This window comes from Pongo abelii, chromosome 6 (genome assembly GCF_028885655.2).
Source record: "Pongo abelii isolate AG06213 chromosome 6, NHGRI_mPonAbe1-v2.0_pri, whole genome shotgun sequence".
In the NCBI taxonomy this organism is placed as follows: domain Eukaryota; kingdom Metazoa; phylum Chordata; class Mammalia; order Primates; family Hominidae; genus Pongo; species Pongo abelii.
In genome coordinates, this window is record NC_071991.2 from 22461342 (window position 1) to 22485626 (window position 24285).

The 24285-nt window shown below is 42.7% G+C and overlaps 1 long non-coding RNA gene across 10 annotated transcripts in view; it reads right to left on the minus strand.

The window, feature by feature from the left end:
• Window positions 1-24285, minus strand: part of LOC100938019 (uncharacterized) — a 54538-nt gene that overhangs the window by 21920 nt on the left and 8333 nt on the right. For 5 of the 10 annotated variants that reach the window (XR_010140681.1, XR_008527439.1, XR_008527443.1 and 2 more), the window contains 9 exons: window positions 23195-23253; window positions 21971-22043; window positions 21413-21521; window positions 20685-20886; window positions 15064-15247; window positions 10474-10558; window positions 7222-7344; window positions 3647-4149; window positions 998-1484 (listed from right to left, as the gene is read on the minus strand). This is a non-coding gene — a long non-coding RNA (uncharacterized LOC100938019). Of the gene's footprint in view, window positions 1-997; window positions 1485-3646; window positions 4150-7221; window positions 7345-10473; window positions 10559-15063; window positions 15248-20684; window positions 20887-21412; window positions 21522-21970; window positions 22044-23194; window positions 23644-24285 lie in introns of all 10 variants that reach the window. The other 5 variants (XR_010140682.1, XR_008527440.1, XR_008527447.1 and 2 more) reach the window with 5 other exon arrangements.

Genomic DNA, 24285 nt, shown 5'->3' on the forward strand with positions numbered 1-24285 from the left:
CTAGTTCAGGTCTAGAAAGAAAACCAAGAAATGTTACGGTAGCCAGTACAAGGGTGGTCTCACAGCTAGTAAAACAGTCCCGATATGACCAGTGTTTTTCCCTAAAGGCGTTCGCAGAATCATCCTGTAATGTAACAATAATTTCTATCATTGTGGACAAAAACTCTGACTTTTCCTTCCCATGATTGGCAAGTAATTATACGGAGAGTAAATTACTTCTTTCATGAAAAAGAAAATTAACACTAGTATACTTTCTTCAGCCACTAAAATTCTACAGAAATGTAGATATAATAAGAAATTCAACCATCACATCAGGCCAGGTGCGGTGTCTCATACCTGTAATCCCAGCATTTTTGGAGGCTGAGGCGGGTGGGTCACCCGAGGTCAGGAGTTCGAGACCAGCCTGACCAACTTGGTGAAACCCTGTCTCTACTAAAAACAGAAAAATTAGCTGTCTCTACTAAAAATACAAAAATTAGCCAGGCATGGTGGTGCATGCCTGTAATCCCAGCTACTTGGGAGGCTGAGGCAAGAGAATTGCTTGAACCCAGGAGGCAAAGTTTGCAATGAGTCGAGATCACGCCATTGCATTCCAGCCTGGGCAACAAGAGTGAAACTCTGTCTCAAAAAAACAAAAAAGAAAAGAAACTCAATCATCAATATTTAGTCGCTCACAAGATTGACCCAGGAATAACAGAGCAGATAAAACCCAGCAAATTAGACTTCATTCAAGTACTTAGACGTATTGTGAGCCACCACGGTGCCTCTCAACACCATGGAGGCAGTGGTCACTATTCTTGCACTGATGAAGACAGCTGAATACAGGATGGGGGACTGCAGGGGTAATGGAGAGTGCCAGGACTGCAGCTCAGAGCCAGGCTTTTCTATCAAGGACTTACAGCCACGCCTGTCACCTCTAGCTAGAAAAACTTTTTAGTAGAAATATCGTTTTATTGTTTTAATTCCAGAAATGACTACAGTGGCAAATAGAACTTACTTTTTTAATATTGGTGTTGTTGTTGAGGCAGAGTCTCACTCTGTCGCCCAGGCTGGAGTACAGTGCTGTGATCTTGGCTCACTGCAGCCTCTGCCTCCCAGCTTCAAGCAATTCTCCTGCTTCAGCCTCCCAAGTAGCTGGGATTACAGGCACCAGCCACCATGCCCGGCTAATTTTTTACATTTTTAGTAGAGATGTTGGTCAGGCTGGTCTTGAACTCCTGACCTCAGGTGATTCACCTGCCTTGGCCTCCCAAAGTGTTGGGATTACAGGCGTGAGCCACCATACCCGGCCTGGAACTTACTTTTTAACAACAAACTTGGTTTTATTACTCCACAGACAATCCTTTCAAGTCATGGAATTCCAAACCAGGTAGGGCTTGGAAAGGGAATTCTGTCTGGCAAGCCTTCTACATACAGGAACTCGGGGTTTGATTCAAACACAGAATATGGTACTTTTACTGTCTCAGTGAGTCCAAGAGCTTGAGCTGAAAGTGCAAGAGAACATAATTTGTAGAAGATAAAATTTGACACAGACATTCTTTTATTTGTATCTGCATTCTCAAGTACATTAAGAACAAGTTCTCTACAATCGAGCAATATTCACTTCATATTGAAGGCATTTTGCTTAGGATATTGGGCAAATCTGAAGAACAAGCCTAAAAGATAAGTACTTTCAGGAGGAATATTTTAACACTTTTCTTTTTTTTTTTTTCTTTGAGATGGAGTCTTGCTCTCTTGCCCAGGCTAGAGTGCAGTGGTGTGATCTCAGCTCACTGTAATCTCCACCTCCCGGGTTCAAGCAATTCTCCTGCCTCAGCCTCCCAAGTAGCTGGGACTACAGTCACATGTCACCACACCCAGCTAATTTTTTGTATTTTTAGTAGAGATGAGGTTTCACCATGTTAGCCAGGATGGTCTCAATCTCCTGACCTCAAGTGATCCATCTGCCTCAGCCTCCCAAAGTGCTGGGATTACAGGCATGAGCCATCGTGCCTGGCCCCTTTTAACACTTTCAATCAAAAGGAGAGTTATGTTATCAGTAAAAATGACCTCTGTGTTCTAAGCAGAGATGACCAAAGGCCATTCCATACAGCAGTGGCCCCTAGCAGCCTTTGCATTCTCATCAAGAGGCAGGGCAGCTGTTCAAAGACAGGTGGTGTCTATGATGCAACTAAGCAGTACTCAGTAAGTTCAAGTCATCAGACACAGAGTAGTCAGGATTCCTGATAAGTGACAGGAAACGTCAGCACCAGGTATTGAGATAATGGACAGGAATGCCGGGGAATGCTGCAAGTGCTCCCCACTCCTTACTTCCTTCTCCATGACAGATACACCCAATCAACTGTAACACACTTTCTTGCTAAACCTCCTCAGAATCGTTCAAGACAGCACTCCAGGAAGCTGCTGTCAACAAATCTAAGTATTTTTCACACGTGTGTTAGCCAGATTACAAGTACAGACGGTGGAATGACACTTATCCCAATGCCTCCCTTCCTCTCCCATTCTGACACATGAGAAAGCTGAATCCAAGAGAAATGAAGTTGTCTGCTTGGTTTCAATAGCAAGTGTAGTAGTAGAAATAAACCAAACCCCGGTTTCTGGGAGCTTCCTTTTTTAGGTCCTGAACTTCTATAATTCATTCAGACATGACCCTTCATTGATATATTATTAAATTAAAGACATATTGTAGGGGAAGGACTATGAGTCCCTTCATGTCTATATGAAAGAGCAAGACTCTTGTCTCCAAAAAATAAAAAATACAAAAATGTTTCAATAAAAAAAAAAAGTGTGATGGTTTTTGGCAATGTTTAAATAGAAAATAAGAGTATCACTTTCAAATAAGCTGACAGTTTCTGAACATATAATAACCAGGGCCACAGAATCACAGAGGCCAGTGAGAAGATTAAAAAGTACCCCTGTGATCCCCAGTGACACATACACCACCAGGAAAATTTCCTGTTCCTGTCCCTCCAACGAATCCACAGCAACATAATGTCGGCAAGTGGCACGATCTGCCTCCCCTATCTCCAGGCAGCCACAGGGAAAGTGGAGAGCAAAGGGACCATTCCCTATGTCACTGATAAGTGAGGCTCAATGGGAAACACAAAGCATGAGGGGCACCCAAAGGTGGGTGACAAGTTCAGTGTCTCCCCTTTGTCTTCCTGCTTCGTGTATTATCTGCATCTTCTGCTCTTTTCATGATAAGGAAGGAGGAGCAATAGCGTGTCTACTGTGGAAATGTGGGACTACTCATCGGGCATCATGGAACTTAATGTAGAAGTTTATACAGCCCTGGGAAGCTTTCAGAACCTGGTCTCCTAAGGCTCCTGGTTTTCTAAAGCTCTCGAACAGGCAGTAGACTGTGAACCCCCAGGAGTTTACACAGGTTTTCTAGGGTCTTCACACTGCTAACCGCAGTCATGGCAACTCCTCCATTTCCTTTTTAAACAATTGTTTTCCCAATTATCCCTTTAAAATTGGGCAGTTTAGGCTGGGCTTGGTGGCTCACACCTATAATCCCAGCACTGTGGGAGGCTGAGGCGGGCAGATCACTTGAGGTCAGGAGTTTGAGACCAGCCTGGCTGACAATGTAAAACCCCGTCTCTACTAAAAAATACAATAATTAGCTCGGTGTGGTGGTGGATACCTGTAATCCCAGCTGCTTGGGAGGTTGAGGCACGAGAATCCCTTGAACCCAGGAGGCAGAGGTTGCAGTGAGCGGAGATTGTGCCACTGTACTCCAGCTTGGGCAATAGAGCAAAACTCAATCTAAAAAAAAAAGAAAAAAATTGGGTAGTTTAGAGCCTCTGATATAGTGAGTGTGCACAATGATTCGTGGTGATGAGCTATTAAACATCATTAACTAGGCTATGGCGGTTTTTTAAAATCGTGATTGGCTAGGTGAGGTGGCTCATATCTGCAATCCCAGCACTTTGGGAGGCTGAGGCAGACAGATCACCTGAGGTTGAGAGTTCCAGACCAGTCTGACCAACATGGAGAAACACTGTCTCTAGAAAAAAATACAAAATTAGCTGGGTGTGGTGGCACATGCCTGTAATCCCAGCTACTCAGGAGGCTGAGGCAGGAGAATCACTTGAATCCAGGTGGTGGAGGTTGCGGTGAGCCAAGATTGCGCCATTGCACTCCAGCCTAAGAAACAAGAGTGAAATTGTCTTAAAAAAAAAAAAAAAGAAAAAGAAAAAAAAAAGAAAAATCAATACCCAGCAGATGGTGAGGCATTCATAATGTGACCAGGTGCCAAGGAATGTCCATAAGGATGGAACTGCAGTCAAGTCTCCTGAATTTCCTTCCTTGGGCCCCTTCCCTGGGCCCATCCCCTACCCATATAACCACATCCTCACTTTTCTCCCCTAAACACAAATCGAGGGACACTCAAAGCAAGCATAGTACTCACTTCTTAACCAATCCATCCCCTCTTCCATCCCCAACACATGGGGAGAATTTATGCTAGCCTTGTAAATAAGAAATACTTACCATCCCACAGTTATTTTTCCAGTCTGCCTTTTTTTAACCACTCACCTGGCAGAAACTTATCCTCCTGGCCAGTAGCTAGTTGTAAAACTAGTCTGCCTCCCTATTTTCACACCAAAGATACTAATTCTTTAGTAGAAAGGGGAGTATTCTAAATCAGACAATTAGCAGATCATCTAGAATTTCCACCCCCTCCAGAGAGGCACACAAACAAGAGAATTAGCCCAATTTGTTGTCTATAATAAACAGGATGTTCTACTCACCACTGAGCCCCAGAGGTTGCTACTAGATGACTAATCCCTAGCAGTAATGGCTACAATGGCCCAGTTCCCTATTTTATTACTGTGTGCAGAAATTTGAAAGGCACTCCTCTCCCACCCCCATCTTCCCTTACATACTTTTGCACATCAATCCATTAAGATTCTGAAGTGTAATTTATCTTATTCACTATTATCCTGTTAAATTGCTCTACGGCTGCCATGGGAGTAATTGCAGTGATCAGTGATTCAGATATCTTGAGCAAAGGGCCTTAAGTAAGTTTCATTATTAAAACTTCCAAAGGTTTTATTATTGAAATAAACCTGAGATAGAGCAGTATGCCTCCATAGGGCAGTCATACTAACGATTCTTAAGTTACGAAGGGATGTCAGACTCATCATCAATGTTGTGCTTGTGAGTATGACTAACTGGGAACTTATCAACGAATAAAACCAACTGGCATTCTAAGAATGAAGAATAATAATCTCATTTTAAGTAGCATATGCAGTGCTGTGCAACCCTTTAAAAAGCTGCCTTTGGCTGGGTGCGGCGGCTCATGTCTGTAATCCCAGCACTTTGGGAGCTTGAGGCAGGCAGATCACCTGAGGTCAGCAGATGGAGACCATCCTGACTAACACGGTGAAATTCCATTTCTACTAAAAATACAAAAAATTAGCCAGGTGTGATGGCACATGACTGTAATCCCAGCTACTCGGGAGGCCAAGGCAGGAGAATCACTTGAACCCAGGAGGCGGAGGCTGCAGTGAGCCGAGATCGTGCCATTGCACTCCAGCCTGGGCAACAAAAGCGAAACTCCATCTAAAAAAACAAAAACAAAAACAAAAAAACCTGCCTTTGGCCAGGCACAGTGGCTCAGGCCTGTAATTCCAGCATTTTGGGAGGCCGAGGCAGGTGGATCATATTTACCTCCTAAATATCTCTCAAAACCTCGCTTCCCCTTCATATTCACTGGCACCTCCTATTCAGCATCTCATCACTCATTCAACAATATTTAATGAGTATGAAGCATAGCTAGGTGTTTTTAAACAGAATAAAAACTGTGATCTTTGTTTTCTGGTGGCTCAACATCTAGTTCTTTTTTCTTTTTTTTCCAAGACAGAGTCTTGTTCTGTCACCCAGGCTGGAGTACAGTGGCACTATCTTGGCTCACTGCAACTTCCGCCTCCTGGATTCAAGCAATTCTTCTACCTCAGCCTCCCAAGGAACTGGGAATACAGGTATGTACTACCACGCCCAGCTAATTTTTCTATTTTTAGCAGAGATGGGATTTCAACATGTTGGCCAGGCTGGTCTCCATCTCCTGACCTCGTGATCCACCCACCTCAGCCTCCCAAAGTGCTAGGATTGCAGGCGTGAGCCACCGCGCCCAGCCAACATCTAGTTATTTCTTATCTGAACTATTCAGGTATACTCTTGTCTCTTACCATTCATTCACAGAGTAGTACCCAGTCTGGGAATGGTAAGAGACAAAAGTATACCTGGGTACACCATGCCAATAGTACCCAGAGTGTCTCCTCAAAACTTAGATTTTATTCAGGGATCAGTAAACTTTTTCTATAAAAACCAGACAGTAAATATTTTAGGCTTCTGGGCCATATGTTCTCTGTTGAAACTACTCAACTCTGCTCTTGTAACATTAAAAACAGCCATGGACAATATGTAAACCCATTGGGGAGACTGTGTTCCAATATGGTTTATTCATAAAAAAAAGGCATCAGGCCAGATTTGACCCATGGGCCATAGAGTTTGCTGACCCCTGATTTAATTGCAGTGCTTCTTACTCCATTGGAATTATCCAGATTCCTTTCCATGGCCTAGAAGGTGCTCCATCCTCATCTGAGTATTACTTGCTCCTCCAGGATCCACGATGCTCCAGCCACCCTGACCATCTTTATGGTGCTTAAACACCGTGCCAAGTTCATTCACATCTCAGGTCCCTGCACTTGATGTTCTACCCATTACAACCACTCTTGCCCAGATCTTCTTTGAGCTGCCTCAGCTCAAATGTCACCTCCTCAGAGAGGTCTTCACTGCCCACCCCAATAGGTCAGTGCCCATCCCAAAGCCCAAACTTTCTAACTCCCAAAGCTCTATTTATTTTCTTCAAATTACTTATCACCATTTGAAAACATATCATTTGTTGCATGTATATAGTCTGCTTCTCCACCAGCACACCACCACTAGAACAGAAGCTCCCCGAGAACAGAGACTGTCTTACTCATTCTCCCCTAAGTTCCCAGCACCTAGATCTGTGCCTGGCACTTGGCAGGGGCTCAAAAAATATCTGTTATCGGCTGGGCGCAGTGGCTCATGCCTGTAATCCCAGCACTTTGGGAAGCTGAGGCGGGCAGATCACCTGAGGTCAGGGGTTCGAGACCAACCTGGCCAACATGGTAAAATCCCATCTCTACTTTAAAAACACAAAAATTAGCCAGGTGTGGTGGTACACACCTGTATTCCCAGCTACTCGGGAGGCTGAGGAAGGTGAATCACTTGAATCCGTGAGGCAGAGGTTGTGGTGAGCCAAGATCACACCAGTGTACTCCAGCATGGGCAACAAGAGTAAAACTCCATCTAAAAACAAAAGAAAGGCAAGAAAGAAAAGGAAGGGAAAGGAAAGAAAAGAAAAGAAGAGAAAAGAGAAAAGAATATGAACAGTTGGCGAGATCAAGACTTCTGGCCCAAAGGGCCTGCAGCTGGTCTGACCATTCATCAAAAAATCTGAATTTAAATGGAGACACATTGGACTGTCACATGCAATAAAAGAACTGAAGCAGCAAATGGTCTTGATTTGGGTTTCCTTCCACCCTACACGTCTCCAGCAAATGGAGGAGTGAGCGTGCCTGCAGTGCTCCTGACACATCTAGGGTAGTTCCTATTCACAATGGTCAACCTTTGGGATTTTCCACACCAAACAGGGTCATTGTCCATCTAGGCTAACCTAGAATGTCCAGATAAAAGCTCCTGTTTAGAGATTGGAGAGAAAATCGTCAAATCTGAAAGCCCATGAACTGTCTCAGCCAGGGGAGAACACACGTAGGAAAGACTACAGAGTCTGATGTCAGAAGCCTAATTTCAGATTGACCTGTACAGCTTTACGATTGTGAGTAATTAACTTACTTTTGCTAGGTTCTGTTATTCTCACATCAATAATGAGAAAGCGAGCCGAACAGTCTCCCAAATCCCTTCCAATTTTAACATCCTCTGACTTTATGATTAAAGAGTGATACTAATAAGGCTAAAACTGTGGCTTAACCCCAATAGGAGCCTGCTGGGATTATGCTAACCAAAACTACTCCACACAGACAGAGCCATTCTGACCACGTCCCTCCCTACACCAGCTAACATACAGATATGCACCACTGGTATGAGAAGTCCCTTCTACAGAGGACATTGACTGATTCAATAATAGGGTGATTTAGTCATTCAACCAACAAATATTTACTGAGCACCTTCTAGGTATTTAGGGATACAACAGAACAAAACAGACAAAATCCCTTTTCTTATGGAGCTTACATTTTAGTGAAGAAGAGTGGGGGAGTCAGATACCAAATAGGAAATGAGTTGAGGATATATTTTACGTAGAGCACCCTGGAGGCACTTTTGATAAGGTGATTTTTGAGCCTCAATCCAAAGCAGTGAGACAGTGAGCCATGCAGACACTAGGGGAAGAATGTTCCAGGCAGAGGGAACAGCAAGGCCCAGAGACAGGACAAGGTTAAGTATGCCTGGCATGTTAAAGGAAACGCCATGAGCTCAGTGTTTATACAGAGGAGTAAGAGCAGGAGAATAGCAGGAAGCACAGTGAGACAGGTAGTAGGGGGCAAGATCATGTAGAAAACAGAAAGCCACTGGAGAGTTTGAACAGAGGGGTAAACATGATCTAAATTCCACTGAAAAAGGACTGTTCTAGCTGTTGTATTGAGAGTAGACAGGCTGGGTGCGGTGGCTCACACCTGTAATCCCAACGCTTTGGGAGGCCAAGGCAGGCAGATCACTCGAGGCCAGGAGTTCAAGACCAGCCTGGCCAACATGGCGAAACCCTGTCTCTACTAAAAATACAAAAAAATTAGCCAGGCATGGTGGTTCGTGCCTGTAATCCCAGCTACTGGGGAGGCTGAGGCAGAAGAATCACTTGAACCCGGGAGGCGGAGGTTACAGTGAGCAGAGATCACAGCATTGTACTCCAGCCTTGGCGAGAGAGCAAGACTCTGTCTCAAAAAAAAAAAAAAAAAAAAAAAAAAGACAGAATAGACCGAGGGAGGCAAGCATGGAAACAAGAAAATCAGTTAGGAGACTACTGAGATAAACCAGGTGAGAGATGATGGCAGATGGGTCCAGCGTGGCAGCAGTGAGGAATGAAGAGGGACAGACTCCGGGATATATTCTGAAGTTGAATCAACAGGACACTGGAGGACAGGATGATCTTGGAAAATCTTGGGACTACTGCAGAATTGAATAAAGCTAAATGGCACTAAATTCCAACATCCACTGTGAAATCCTGGGATCAGGAATTTGTTCATCTCTGTCACCTAGTAACCCACCCAGTACTCGGCACATAATGAAGATATAAAAAGTCCTTAATTCTTGAATAAACGTGCAACTGAATATATTACAATGCCAAAAAACCTGCAGTTTGATAGGTCATTAGGAGACCAAAAAGCATCTGGTACGAGACATATTTTACTAACAGAGTCTTGCCCTGTCGCCCAGGCTGGCAATGGCGTGATGTCAGCTCACTGCAACCTCCACCTCCCAGGCTCAAGCAATTCTCATGCCTCAGCCTCCTCAGTAGCTGGGACTACAGGCACCTACCACCATGCCCAGCTAATTTTTTTGTTTTGTTTTGTTTATTGTATTTTAGTAGAGACAGGGTTTCACCATGTTGCCGGGGGTGGTCTCAAACTCCTGAGCTCAGGCAATCCACCCACCTTGGCCTCCCAAAGTGCTAGGATTACAGGTGTGAGCCACTGGGCTCAGCCTAAATCTATTTCTTTTTATAAAAAATTTCCCTTACTATGGCCAGTCGCGGTGGCTCACGCCTGTAATCCCAGCACTTCGGGAGGCCGAAGCGGGCATATCATGAGGTCAGGAGATCGAGACCATCCTGGCTAACACAGTGAAACCCCATCTCTACTAAAAATAAAAAATAAAATAAAAAATTTCCCTTTATAACTCATTTCACAGTAGTAACCAATGAAGCTGACAAACAACTTCACATTATACAGGTGAGATGTGAACAACTTGGCCATTTCCCTGAGAGGCCAGATGTAGTCACCAAACCTGAGCAACTCCCATCTAAAATACAGGGATAAGTGTTACACAAGTAGTAAGCCCATGTTCTTATAAATAGTAAATCATGGGCCAGGCACGGTGGCTCATGCCTGTAATCCCAGCACTTTGGGAGGCTGAGGCGGGTGGATCACGAGGTCAAGAGTTCCAGACCAGCCTGGCCAACATGGTGAAACCCCGTCTCTACTAAAAATACAAAAATTAGCCAGGTGTGGTGGTGGGTGCCTGTAATCCCAGCTACTCGGGAGGCTGAGGCAGAGAAATGCTTGAACCCAGGAGGCAGAGGTTGCAGGAAGTCAAGGTTGTGCCACTGCACTCCAGCCAGGGCAACAGAGGCAGACTCCATCTCAAAATAAAATAAAATAAAATACAATAAAATATAAAAATAAAGACATAAAGGATGTCACTTACATGGACAGGTGTTCAGGGCTTGTGTGGAGGAGTTGTGGATGAGGACGAAAGTCGACTTGGAGACAATGGAGTCCGACTGGAGTTACTGGATGAGGAAAGGAGAGAAAGAGAGAGAAAAGGAAAAGGGTAAGGGAAGTGGAAGATTTGCCTCAGTGTGAAGGTCATCTCTGATTGCTGACAAAGGCAGTGGAAAATGTTGGAGAAGGTCTGAAAATATTGCTAAAGGTTGGTGGTTTCAGAAAATCTTGTAACATTTCCTTCACTTTAAAACTTAGCATCTCAAGGGTTTTTAGTATGAGGGTTTTTTTTTTTTTTCCCATGGATTTCAGAGTAGTTGAACCATTCAGCCACAGAAAATAACTCCGGTATCAACCACATTTGAATATTACCAGTAAAGACATGGGACTCTCCTCCTCTGAGGTCGAGCGCTTCTATTCACTTGCTGCTCCGCCTCCTCTTCTGCCCACCCTCACCTCCTTTTCTGACATCTGCTTCTCCCAGGGAGGACTTCACACCCTCCTCACAGAGCCAGCTGCCACCTCCCACTCTTCAAGGCTCCATCACGTGCCTGGCTCCACCACCTTCTCGCGTGTGACATCTACCTTTCACCAAGCGGAGGACACAGTGCATCCATGGTGTGTTTAAGGAGACAGTTCTGATGGCCACAAAATTATTTTGTTATGTGGTCTGTGATTTGAATTGCCCTGTCCAAAGACTAATGCATGGCTCATGGTCAGGCCAAGTAAGGTTATGTTGGAATGAGAAACCACCAAGCACCTTTAATTCCTTCCAAGATCTTTTAGGAGTGGGACAAAGTCAAGTGCTGTTAGTGATGGCAAGAGAGGAGATTCTCTCTGCTGCAATCTGCTGATGATGGCAGGTCCAGCACTGCTCCAGCACCCAATCCTTGCAGTGTCTTCTATGGCGCTTGCACATTCTTCATATAATACAGGCTTTGCAGTCTCAGTTTCTGCAATCACTGTCACAACTGCCCCTAACAAAAGCAGTGACTGCACTCCTCACAACCTTGAATTTGAGCTTTGTCTTGAGAAATGAAGGTTTCTACAGGTTTCTTCATGTTCACATTAATCCAAACTGAAGATTTACCTCCAGGAATATTTTTCTTTCTCTATTACTTCCCTTAGCAAAAAATGTGTAACTTCCAATCTTCAATTCTTCACCAATGCTTTGATTCTTTGGCTAAATCAAAAGCATGCTGAGGGCCCGGCACAGTGGTTCACACCTGTAATCTCAGCACTTCGGGAGGCTGAGGCAGGCTGATCACAAGGTCAGGAGTTCAAGACCAGCTGGGCCAACATGGTGAAACCCCGTCTCTTCTAAAAATACAAAAATTAGCCAGCATGGTAGCATGCACCTGTAATCCCAGGTACTGGGAGGCTGAGGCAGGAGAACTGCTTGAACCCAGGAGGTGAAGGTTACAGTGAGCCAAAATCACGCCACTGCACTCCAGCCTGGGCAATAAAGCAAGACTCTGTCCCAAAAAGAAAGAAAGAAAGAAAGAAAGAAAAACCATGCTTAACCACTGAGTTTTGTCTTCTCCACTGCAGGACTCCTGGACAAGGATTATTTTCTTACCCTACTACAGAATTTCTCAACCACTTTCCATGCCATAATCCACACAAAATCTATTTGGCACACTGACTGACCTTCACTCATTGCCCCAAGGTACTGTGAGAGCTGAAGGAGCAGTATTTTAGGACACACCCATTAACCCAACTTGAGAACATTTATTCACCGTAGTATTAATGAGAATGATTAACTGCACAAATTTGTAAACACCTAATAAGAACGTATAATTCATACTTGATTCCCAACACTTATTTCCTGACAATACAAAACTTCATACTAAATGGCTAGTTATTGGTTCTTGGCAACTTAAGTTCCTAAGGTGGTAGATAATCTACAAGTTCTGGTCACTTACTCTGACAATGTACAATGGCAAACAAAAAGATGGGAAAGAAAGAAAACTCTAACAAAGAGCTCTAATAAAGAAAATAGGCTGGGCACGGTAGCTCACACCTGTAATCCTAACACTTTGGGAGGCCGAGGTGGGCAGATCACCTGAGGTCAGGGGTCCAAGACCAGCCTGGCCAACATGGTGAAACCCTGCCTCTACCAAAAATAAAAAATCAGTTAGGCATGGTGGCACATGCCGGTAATCCCAGGTACTTGGGAGGCTGAGGCAGGAGAATTGCTTGAACCCAGGAGGCGGAGGTTGCGGTGAGCCAAGATCACCCCATTGTACTCCAGCCTGGGAAACAAGAGCAAAACTTCGTCTCAAAAAAAAAAAAAAAAAAAAAAAAAGAACATTATTTGTTCAATGGGGACTTCTTAGATCTTTCCTATTAGGCTGTGCTATTCGTGTGCAGGCCAGAGTTACAGTATTTGCCATTTTAGGAACAGGGCTCATATGAGTAAACATTAAGGTCCAAATGCAGACAGTAACTGCTATCCCTGAACAGTTGTGTGGCTACTTGAAACTGAAATATGCTGTGAGTATGAAAGACACACCAATTCGCAACAAAAAGAATATATGCAAATGAAGTAAAGAATGTGAAATACTTCATTGTGTATTTATTTATAGTGATTTCAGGTTGAACTTGAAAATGTAAAATTATGTATGTGGCTTGCATTTGCAGCACACATTGTATTTCTCTTGGATACCACTGGTCAAAGTTCAAAGCTTAATGCCGGGTGCGGTGACTCACATCTGTAATCTCAGCACTTTGGGAGGCTCAGGCAGAAGGATCACCTGAGCCTAGGAGTTTGAGACCAGCCTGGCCAAAATGGTGAAACCTGGTCTCTACACAAAATACAAAACTTAGCCAGGCATGGTGGCGCACGCCTGTAATCCCAGCTACTCAGGAGGCTGAGGAAGGAGAATTGCTTGCGCCTGGTTGCAGTGAGCCGAGATCGCACCACTGCACTCCAGCCTGGGTGACAGAGTGAGACTCTGTATCAAAAAAAGGAAGAAAGAAAAAAAGCTTCAGTTATCCGTACACTGCATATGTGCATATTGATAAATCAAGGAGTGCCTGTATTGAGCTTCTGCAAAAGATTTTTTGGAGAGGTGAAGGAAGGAGCAGTTCCATCATTTTAAAAGATTAATTTTTAAAAGCTTCAAGATTAATCTGTGCTTTTAAAAAGGATTTCACAACTATTTTACCTGTTGTATTTGTTCTTGGCTGAGTAACTTCGGTTGTATTGTGAGTAAGAATTTCTGGACTGTAAATACATAGTTGATACTAATATTATAATAAAGCATTTAGAAGAAATTTACAGGCCTTTCTCACACAGCTGTGCACTGCTAATTATTATTATTATTATTTGAGACAGTCTCGTTCTGTTATCCAGGCTGGAGTACAGTGGTGCGATCTCCACTCACTGCAACTTCCGCCTCCCATGTTCAAGCAATTATCCTGCCTCAGCCTCCCAAGTAGCTGGAACCACAAGTGCGTGCCACCACACCTGGCTAATTTTTGTATTTCTAGTAGACACGGGGTTTTGCAATGTTGGCAAGGCTGGTCTCGAACTCCTGACCTCAGGTGATCCACCCGCCTCAGCCTCTCAAAGTGCTGGGATTACAAGCGTAAGCCACTGTGCCTGGCCAATTTTTAAACATAATCCATTCTGCCTTCATTTTATAGTGAAAATAATAATTTTGGTGACTTGAATTTTGAAAACAGTAATTTTCAGACATTCAGATGAGACCACCTGGATGTCTCCAAAGTCATCTTTTTATAAGATAAATATGCAAAAGTCACTTTTCCACCAAACCAGCTCAATTCTGTTTCTGAATCTTAGATGAACTGTCCCACAGCAGAGCCAGAAGCAGCTTGCTGTATCATTTTAAACCTTTCCTCTCCATACATAACTCAGTCCCAACGAATATACACAGATGCACAACCTCAATCAGTAAGCAAGACTCAACCCACTTCAACATTCCTTCCATGAGTAGAGACAGGCCTTCTGTTCCTACCCCCAACACTCAAACTACCCATGTATTACCCTTCAAAATCAAGCCAGAATAACCTTTCTAAAGGGCAGATCCAAATTATTTTAAGAGGGAACTGCTATGAGACCATTTCATGACTGCCACTGCTTTTGTAGGATCTAAGGCCTTCCTCCATTTGGCCACCCAAGTCTATCTATGCAATCCCACCATGCCCACATGGCATTCCTCACTCCACACAGAATGGGTGAGGTATGTGAATATGTGGACATATTTGACATCTCCCTGCCTTTACTCATATTTGGAACATGTTCCCTCCCTTCTGGATGCACAAATGACTGATCTGGGTATACCATCCTTGACTTCTCCCCTAAAAATGCTCAATAACTCTTCATTGCATTTTTCATATTAAGCCTCCCAAGGACACGGTTCTTGCTAGACCCAATTTTGCACATCTGATACTTATACTAAATACATGTTTGTTCAACAAGTGAATCTAAATGTTAATTGTAAATATAAGGAAGTCATGATGAGAAGGGAACAAAAGGCCCTTCCTCATCGAATTAATCTCTCCTTAGGGAAGACACTGAATTTGTTTCTGCAGATTATCATCTTACCTTTTAATAAGAAATTTAATTCGATTGCCCACTTGAATGATGTTTTCCAGCCTTGGGATTCCATACCACGAGGAACTTCTGAAAGGAATGTTTTCTGGTAGTCCTTCCACATACAGATCATTCGCATGGCCTTCAAATTTTTGGTACAGTAGAGCCTTGGCTTCAGTGCTCCCAAAGGCTTCAGCTGAACAAAACCAAAGCAATTCAGGAGACTATGCTTGTGTTGAAATAAGATTTTAGTACAATCCAAAGCAAGGTGCAGGTCAATTTTTTTAAATTGAAAAAACTCTAGAAACATATTTACTAACTATTGAAGCAGGTTTAAAGCAAAGGCAAGTATAAATGACCCATTATTAGACAGATCAATGAGACAGAAAATTAACAAGGATATTAAGGACCTGAAGTCAGTTCTGGACCAAGCGGACTTAATAGACGTCTACAGAACTCTCCACCCCAAATCCACAGAATATACATTCTTCTCAGCACCACATCACACTTATTCTAAAATTGACCATATAATTAGAAGTAAAACACTCCTCAGCAAATGCAAAAGAACGGAAATAATAACAAACAGGCTCTCACTGCATAATGCAATTAAATTAGAACTCAAAATTAAGAAACTCACTGAAAACCACACAACTACATGGAAACTGAACAACCTGCTTCTGAATGAGAACTGGGTAAATAATGAAATTAAGGCAGAAATAAAGATGTCCTTTGAAACCAGTGAGAACAAAGACACAACATATCAGAATCTCTGGGATACACATTTCAAGCAGTGTTTAGAGGGAAATTTATAGCACTAAATGACTAATGCACTAAATGCCCACAAGAGAAAGCAGGAATAATCTAAAATATAATATTTATGCAGCTAACAAAGATGAAAAAATGCTCATCACTGGTCACTAGAGAAATGCAAATCAAAAACAATGAGATACCATCTCATGTCAGTTAAAATGGCAAACAATAAAAAGTCAGGAAACAGATGCTGGAGAGGATGTGGAGAAATAGGAATGCTTTTACACTTTTGGTGGGAGTGTAAATTAGTTCAACCATTGTGGAAGACAGTGTAATGATTCCTCAAGGATCTAGAACCAGAAAAAACATTTGACCCAGCAATCCCATTACTGGGTATATACCCAAAGGATTATAAATCATTCTACTATAAAGACACACGCACATGTATGTTTATTGCGGCACTATTCACAACAGCAAAAACTTGGAACCAACCTAAATGCCCATCAATGATAGACTGGATAAAGAAAATGTGGCACATATACACTATGGAATACTATGCAGACATAAAAAAGGATGAGTTCATGTCCTTTGCAGGAACATGGATGAAACTGGAAACCATCATTCTCAGCAAACTAACACAAGAACAGAAAACCAAAAACTGCATGTTCTCACTCATAAGTGGGAGTTGAACAATGAGAACACATGGACATGGAGGGGAACATCACACACCAGGGCCTGTCGGGGGGTGCGGGGTTAGGGAAGGGACAGCATTAGGAGAAAGACCTAATGTAGATGATGGGTTGATGGGTGCAGCAAACCACCATGGCACGTGTAACAAACCTGCACGTTCTGCACATGTATCCCAGAACTTAAAGTATAATAAAAAATAATAATAACAAAATCCTGCCCCCAATCCAAGGCCACAAATAATTTAACTAAAGCCTATAAAATAGGACACACAGAAAAGTCACTCTGTTTCCTTGACTCCACAACTTGTATGTGTGGCTTATAATGCATTTACTTTATTATCAGTCTCGATAAACTCTGGGGGAGAAAGCCGGGGGTAACACACCTAATCCTTTTATGAAATGTCTAACATGGCCTCAAGTGTGTGGGATCTTTTCTCAAGCCTCCATGCCTGAGTGCCATTTGCTGATGGCCCTTCTGCATGATTCAGGAAGCTGGGTCACTAGTTGAACACTAAGTACCAGACTGCATGAGAATCATGCTTGCAGCTGCAGTTAGCTGGAGGGCTGGTAGAAGGCACTGCTCCATGATTGTATATACTGAGTTCTGCCATCTTAATGATATCTGTGTATGTTTTCTATCTTTGAAGATACTTGCATTTTTACATATCAGAATACCAAGGCTGAGAAATAAAAATTTTAAAAATTAAAAAAAAATAATAAAAATAAATGACCCATCATTACAACCAGATTTTGGCAGATTTAAGTGTCCTGATCCTAAGACAATCTTAATAACTCTAAGATCTTAAAAGATTAAACTTTGTTTTTCAATATTCTTGGAAGAAGAGAAAGAAAATTATAGACAATAAAGACCACAATCTGAATACTATTTTTTTTGTTGTTTTGTTTTTGTTTTGTTTTGTTTTGTTTTGTTTTTTTCCGAGACGGAGTCTCGCTCTGTCACCCAGGCTGGAGTGCAGTGGCATGATCTTGGTTCATTGCAAGCTCCGCCTCCTGGGTTCAAGTGATTCTCCTGCTTCAGCCTCCTGAGTAGCTAAGATTACAGGTGCCTGCCACCACGCATGGCTAATTTTTGTACTTTTCAGTAGAGATGGGGTTTTACCATGTTGGCCAGGCTGGTCTCAAACTCCTGAACTCAAGCGATCTGCTCACCTCGACCTCCCAAAGTCGAGGGATTACAGGTGTTGGGATTACAGGTGTGAGCCACCACAGCTGGCCTGCAAATACTATTTGGAAGCAGCCTTTTGCCACTATCTACTTGTGAAATTAATAACCCTCCTTCATTGGCTGCTGCAAACAGGCATGTTTCAGGCTAAATTTTCATCCACACTGTAACCATGAGATCAATGTTCTTTACCCCTTCAACCTCATGAGCATGCTATTTTAAAAGAAATAACTTTCCACAAAGAATTCATGAAATGGGAAATAAAAATAGTTAAGCAGAGGCCAGTTTAGATTAAAAGAGGCATAACAACCAAAGTTAGCAAATGAAGATTGTTTGGACCCAGATTTAAAGCAAAATTTTTCAGATAATGAGGAAATGAGATACTGTTCAGGTAAGAGTAAGGAAACTTGGCCAGGCACGGTGGCTCACGCCTGTAATTGCAGCACTTGGGGAGGACGAGGTGGGCAGATTACCTGAGGTCAGGAGTTCGAGACCAGCCTGGCCAACATGGTGAAACCCTGTCTCTACTAAAAATACAAAAATTAGTTGGGCATGGTGGCATGCGCCTGTAATCCCAGCTACCCAGGAGGCTGAGGCAGGAGAATTGCTGGAGCCCCAGGGGCAGAGGCTGCTGTGAGCTGAGATTGTGCCATTGCACTCCAGCCTAGGGTGACACAGCAAGACTTTGTCTCAAAAAAAGAAAAAAAAAGAAAGAAAAGAGTGAGGAAACTCAACAAAGGGTTACAAATGAGCTGACACCAAAAAATCATTGTAATTTTGTCAGATGTGATGAAATAGCAGCTGTGTAAGAAAACGTTAATGCTGTTCAGGGATGCATACTGAACAGATAAAATGATGTGATGACTGATTTGCTTTACAATATTCCTGCAAAGAGAGGTAAAGGAATAGAAGAACAAAACGTAGGACAATCTTAATGATCACAGAAATTGAGGAGTGGGTATTTTAGTGTTCATTGTACTATTTTCTCTACTTTTGAATAGGTATAAAAACTGTAATTTAAAAATGTAAAAAAAGGGCCAGGAGTGATGGCTCATGCCTGTAATCCCAACACTTTGGGAGGCTGAGGCAGGTGGATCACTTAGGTCAGGAGTTCAAGACCAGCCTGGCCAACATGGTGAAAGCCTGTCTCTACCAAAAAAAAAAAAAATCAGATGGGTGTTGTGGCAGGCACCTGTAGTCCCAGTTACTCAGAAGGCTGAGGCAAGAGAATTGCTTGAACCTGGGAGGCAGAGGCTGCAGTGAGCCAAGATCGTGACACTGCACTCCAGCCTTGGTGACAGAGTGAGAATCCACCAAAAAAAAAAAAAAAAGTAAAAATGAATTGACTAATCCCTGCTCTGAAGCCACATCCAAACAAAACTCTAAAAAGATTCAAGCAATTTATATCGTGCTATTTATATACAGATCTCCCTTGCACCTCTGTATGTAACATTTAAATATTTTGCAACCTGATGGTTGGAAGTGGCTCAAAGCTGGGCATGGTGGCATGTGCCTGTAGCCCCAGCTACTTAGGAGACTAAGGCAGGAGGGTAGCTTGAGCCCAGGAGTTCTAGTCCATCCCAGACAACATAAGACCCTGTTTCTTTGTTTCTTTTCTTTTCTTTTTCTTTTTTTGTTTTTTTTTGAGATGGAGTTTCACTCTTGTTGTCCAGGCTGGAGTGCAACGGTGCAATCTCGGCTCACTGCAACCTCCGCCTCCTGGGTTCAAGTGATTCTCCTGCCTCAGCCTCCCAAGTAGCTGGGATTACAGGTGCACGTCATCACGCCCAGCTAATTGAGTATTTTTAGTAGAGATGGGGTTTCTCCATGTTGGTCAGGCTGGTCTCGAACCCCCCACTTCAGGTGATCCACCCGCCTCAGCCTCCCAAAATGCCGGGATTACAGGTGTGAGCCACTGCACCCAGTGGACCCTGTTTCTTTAAAAAGAAAAGTCGGGGAGCTGTCAGGGAGCTCACTGATGAATTATTTTGGTGGTATCAACAATTGCTATCAAAACACAACTATAAAATCCAAAATTATAGGCCGGGCATGGTGGCTCACGCCTGTAATCCCAGCACTTTGGGAGGCTGAGGCAGGCAAATCATGAGGTCAGGAGATCGAGACCATCTTGGCTAACACGGTGAAACCCCGTCTCTACTAAAAATACAAAAAAAAATTAGCCGGGCATGGTGGTGGGCACCTGTAGTCCCAGCTTCTTGGGAGGCTGAGGCAGGAGAATGGCGTGAACCCGGGAGGCGGAACTTGCAGTGAGCCGAGATCGCACCACTGCACTCCAGCCTGGGCAACAGAGCGAGACTCCGTCTCAAAAAATAAAAAACAAAAAAACAAAAAAACAAAAAAAAAAAATCCAAAATTATATCTATTACCAGATCTTTCTCCTTACTTCCAGACTTATTTATCCAACTGTCTCCTTTACCTCCACACCTCAACTTAAATGTCAACTTGAAATTCATTAATTAATTAATAATTTAATTATCTATTAATAATTAATGTCTTTGTTCTTAGACTGGCTTTCCTCTAACATCTCAAGATTTGTCTTAAATTCTTACTTCATGATATTAGCACCAAATCTGAAGGGCTCTAGTATAGGAACTCTCTGAGATCAGAAACACATGTATTTTTGAGAAACCACACAAAATGAAATAATTATCATAGCTGTAAAAAGAAATATGTCCATAAACAAATAACGGTAAAGGATTAGAGGCTTTCAGTCATACTAGAGAGTGATGTTAAATAAAATTATTCTGTTAATTCAACAAAGAAATATATAAACCTAATTCTAACAAAGTTTTTATAAAATAAAAAAGAACCAATTGGAGTTGAGAGTGAAAAGTGGAAGTTTAGAAAGAGGCGAGGCCAACTACAGAACGTGCTCATCACATATCATCAAGGCTGCCCCAATCACACCCCTTGCCTCCCCATTCCCTTTATTGCACTTAATTCTTTCCCAGACCCTATACCTTCTTACAGAGTAAATATCTCCTACTTACTACATGTTTCCCCACCAGATTGAATGCTCCAGAATGCACGGGGCAGGGCACTGTCTTCTGCACTGCCCAGTTCCTGGCACCTGACTCACAGGTGCCAAATGACTGCAGGATTATGAGGTTGGAAGTAGTGAATATTTCCTGAATACTTGCAGTGGTTCCCAGCAATGACAAATCTAAGATTTCCTCTCTCCCTTTCAGGAACCTTAAAGAAAGCAGCAATACTGTCAGAGGTGTTTGAACGGGAACAACTTGATCCTAAATAGAAGCTGGGTAAAATGAGGCTGAGACCTACTGAGCTGCATTCCCAGATGGTTAAGGCATTCTAAGTCACAGGGTGAGGGAGGAGATCAGCACAAGATACAGGCCATAAAGACCTTGTTGATAAAATGGGTTGCAGTAAAGAATCCAGCCAAAACCCACCGAAACCAAGATGGTGACAACAGTGACCTCTGGTTGTCCTCAATGCTACACTCCCACCAATGCCATGACAGTTTACAAATGCCATGGCAACATCAGGAAGTTACCCTATATGGTCTAAAAAGGGGAACCATAAAAATAATCCACTCCTGGCCAGGTGCGGCGGCTCACACCTGTAATCTCAGCATTCTGGGATGCCAAGGTAGGTGGATCACCTGAGGTCAGGAGTTTGAGACCAGCCTGGCAACGTGGTAAAACCCCGTCTCTACCAAAAATACAAAAACAAATTAGTTGGGTGTGGTGGTATGCACCTGTGATCCCAGCTACTAGGGAGGCTGAGGCAGGAGAATTGCTTGAACCCAGGAGGCGGAGGTTGCAGTGAGCCAGGATCACACCACTGCACTCTGGCCTGGACTCCATCTTTTTTGAAAAAAAAAAAAAAAAATAGTAAGAGAGGCTGGGCGTGGTGCTTCACAACTGTAATCCCAGCACGTTGGGAGGCTGAGGTGGGAGGATCACCTGAGGTCAGGAATTCGAGACCAGCCTGGCCCACAAGGCGAAACTACATCTCTACTAAAAATACAAAAATTAGCTGGGCATGATGGCAGGTGCCAGTAATCCCAGCTACTTGGGAGACTGAGGCAGGAGAATTGCTTGAATCTGGGAGGCGGAGGTTGCAGTGACCCGAGACTGCGCCACTGTACTCCAGCCTGGGTAACATGAGCGAAACTCCGTCTCAAAAGCAAAACAGTAAGAAAAAACTGGAGCTGAGTCCTGCTCATTATATTTACTTTCCTAAAATAAAACAACATTATAAAAAACATTACTCAGTAATATACTTTAGTTGAAAGGGGAAAAAAGAGACTTACCAAATTTTTTTGCAGAAAAGCTGATCCACCGTCCTTCTTCATTTAGTGATTCTGGCATACCATTCTTCCTTTACTATCGAAATCACAGGAATACAAGTTTTCTCAATTTAATGGGTTTAATAGCTTGGGTTATTAAATATTATTATTATAAAATAGGCAGTATTATTTTTTCTTTTCCTGTGACTAAAATTATTTCTAAGATCCAGAATGTATTTATTACTGAAACAATGCTGACACACACTGCACAAAAAAGGAAGAACCAGACATTCATTAAAGCTGGGAAAAAGCAGAACTCAGTGTGCTCAAGAACCACTAGCAGGCCGGGTGCAGTGGCTCACACCTGTAATCCCAGCACTTTGGGAGGCTGAGGTGGGCAGATCACCTGAGGTTGGGAGTTCAAGAACAGCCTGGCCAACATGGTGACACCCCAGCTCTACTACAAATACAAAAATTAGGCAGGCATGGTGGCAGGTGCCTGTAATCCCAGCTACTTGGGAGCCCGAGGCAGGGAGAATTGCTTGAACCTGGGAGGTGGAGGGTGCAATGAGTTGAGATCACACCACTGCACTCCAGCGTGGGCGACAAAGCAAAACTCCATCTCAAAAACAAAAACAAAACAAAACAAAAAACAGCTAGCAGGTGCCATTTGCTATGGGGAGACTAGGGATATAATCTTGCTGCAATCCTTCCATTTTAGTAAATCTAAACAGTGTGATTCCATTCTGTTTTGTCCCCACTCTATTCCAGAGCCAAAACAAATATGAAAATCTGTTATATTTCTATTTCTTTCAAAACACATCTAAGAATTAAGAGATGATATGCATGGCTCCATACTCTAAAAGGAAGCCTCTTATGTCCTGGCTATCATGGACATTTCATGAATGTTTGTTCAGTTGTCTGGTGCAAGCTTCAATAATAACCTGTTCAATGCATTATGCCAGATAAATTTTGCATCTCAAAAGTAGGAAAAATATTGTTCTTTTAGTTCTGTCTACCCATAAATGCAACATTTACATGTATTTATAATGGGTTAATAAAAATAAAATGAGTTTACTGTTCTAGAGAGTACTAGAATTTTGACAACATGAATTCTCCTGTCCTGGCATGTAATTAAATGTTAGAGGAATATTATTTCATGTGGAAGATACCATTAAAAAATCAATGTTAAGCATTAAATAATTATTTCACATAATCTTCTAATCTGACTTAAGACTGAAGATCTACCTCCTGAAGCTGGTTTATCTAGTTGTAAATCTTCACGTGTTGAATTCACAAGTTCATGTCTGCAAGGTGAGAATAAATGCTTAATATTCACTAGGCAATATTCAGCAAAGTAATATCCACTAGTACATATTTAACATTTAATCATGAAGGGTGGCTTTGGAAAGAAAAGACAGGCTGGGCACGGTGGCTCACGACTGTAATCCCAACACTTTGAAAGGCTGAGGCAGGCAGATCACAAGGTCAGGAGTTCAAGACCAGCCCGGCCAACATGGTGAAACCCATCTCTACTAAAAATACAAAAATTAGCCAGGCATTGTGGCAGGTGCTTGTAATCCCAGCTACTCAGGAGGCTGAGCTAGGAGAATCACTTGAACTTGGGAGGCAGGGGTTACAGTGAGCCAAGATCATACCATTGCACTCCAGCATGGGTGACAAGAGCGAAACTCCAGCTGAAGAAAAAAAGAAAAAGAAAAAGAAAAAAAAGAAATATCCCATTACCTTAAGGCAATGTAGATACAGCCAGAATTTCTACAGAAATCTGAACCACATTATAAAGCCAAAAAAAAAAAATACCAGCTAATATCATTTAAAACATATAGTACTAAATGGAATAGGTAATATTTTTGTTTTTTTTTTTGTTTTTTTTTTTGAGACAGAGTTTCGGAGTGCAATGGCACGATCTCGGCTCACTGCAACCTCTGCCTCCTGGGTTCAAGCAATTCTCCTGTTTCAGCCTCCCGAGTAGCTGGGACTACAGGCACCCACCACCATACCCGACTAGTTTTTTTATTTTTAGTAGAGATGGGGTTTCACCATATTGGTTAGGCTGGTCTTGAACTCCTGACCTCAGGTGATCCGCCCACCTCAGCTTCCCAAAGTGCTGGGATTACAGGTGTGAGCTACTGCACCCGGCTGGAAAAGGTAATATTTTCCACACATAAACATTAGTGTAACTTTATTGGACTTAAAAAAATATTTTTTTTAGTAAGAGAAGCAGAAGATTCTCCTGAACTGCATCATTTCAACTAGCATTTATTTACTCACAATTAAAATAATACAACAGCTATAAAAAGTCAAGAGGTGGCCAGGTG